Below are 1,543 nucleotides of genomic sequence, written 5' to 3'. Positions count from 1 at the left end.
GAACTGGGTATTGTTTTTGCTTTGGCTCTGTCTCTTCATTCTTTCTGGAGTTATTTCTCCACTGATCTCCAGTAGCATATTGGGCACCTACCGACCTGGGGAGTTCATCTTCAGTGCCTATCTTTTTGCCTTGTCATACTATTCATGGGGTTCTCAAGGCAAGAATACTGAAGTGGTTTGCCATTCCTTTCTCCAGTGGACCATGCTTTGTCAGAACTCTCCACCATGACCTGTCCATCTTGGTTTGGCCTACACAGCATGGCTCATAGTTTCACTGAGTTAGACAAGGCTGTGGTCCATGTGATCAGATTGGTTAGTTTTCTGTAATTGTGTTTTTCAGTCTGTCTGCCCTCTGATGGAGAAGGATAAGAGGCTTATGGAAGTTTCCTGATGGGAGAGACTGACTGAGGGGGAAACTGGGTCTTGTTCTGATGGGTGGGGCCATGCTCAGTAAATCTTTAATCCAATTTTCTGTTCAAGGCTGGGGTTGTGTTCCCTCCCTGTTATTTGACCTGAGACCAAACTATGGTGGAGGTAATGAAGATAATGGTGACCTCCTTCAAAAGATCCCATGCATGCACTGCTACACTTAGAGCCCCCAATGCCACAGCAGGCCACCACCGACCCATACCTCCGCCAGAGACTCATGGCTAAGTCTTGGTCAGTCTCTTGTGGGATGACTGCTCCTTTCTCCTGGGTCCTGGTGTACTCAAGGTTCCATCTGTGACCTCCCAGAGTCTGCTTCCCAGTCCTGTGTAAGTTCTGGCAGCTCTATGGTGGGTTAATGGCGACCTCCTCCAAGAAGACTTTTGCCATACCCAGGTCTGCTGCACCCAGAGCCCCTGCCCCTGTGGTAGGCCACTGCTGGCCTGTACCTCCTCAGGAGACACCCAAACACAGTTCTGTCTCAGTCTCTGTGGGGTCTCTGGGTCCTGGTGCACACAAGGTATGTTTGAGCCCTCTGAGCATCTCTGGTGGGTATGGGGTTTGATTCTAAATGCAAATTCACCTCTCCTACCATCTTGCTGGGGCTTCTCCTTTGCCCTTGGATGTGGGGTATCTCCTCATAGCCACGGCTCCAGCGCCACGCAGCCACCACTCCCGCGAGCTGTGAAAGTGCTGCACTCAATATGCCAGCAAATTTGGAAAACTCAGCAGTGGCCATGGGAGTGGAAAAGGTCAGTTTTCATTCCAATCCCAAAGAAAGGCAATGCCAAAGAATGCTCAAACTACCAGGCAACTGCACTCATCTCACATGCTAGGAAAGTAATGCTCAAAATTCTCCAAGCCAGGCTTCAACAGTACATGAACCATGAACATCCACATGTTCAAGGTGGATTTAAAAAAGGCAGAAGAACCAGAGATCAAATTGCCAACATCCGTTGGATCATTGAAAAAGCAAGAGAGTTCCAGAAAAACAAACATCTATTTCTGCTTTATTGACTATGCCAAAGCCTTTGACTGTGTGGATCACAATAAACTGTGGAAAATTCTGAAATAGATGGGAATACCAGACCACCTGACCTGCCTCTTGAGAAATCTG

Source organism: Bison bison, unplaced genomic scaffold (genome assembly GCF_000754665.1).
Source record: "Bison bison bison isolate TAMUID 2011002044 unplaced genomic scaffold, Bison_UMD1.0 scf7180017864334, whole genome shotgun sequence".
In the NCBI taxonomy this organism is placed as follows: domain Eukaryota; kingdom Metazoa; phylum Chordata; class Mammalia; order Artiodactyla; family Bovidae; genus Bison; species Bison bison.
The sequence above is the reverse complement of the archived record's forward strand: the minus strand, read 5'-3'. Positions refer to the sequence as shown.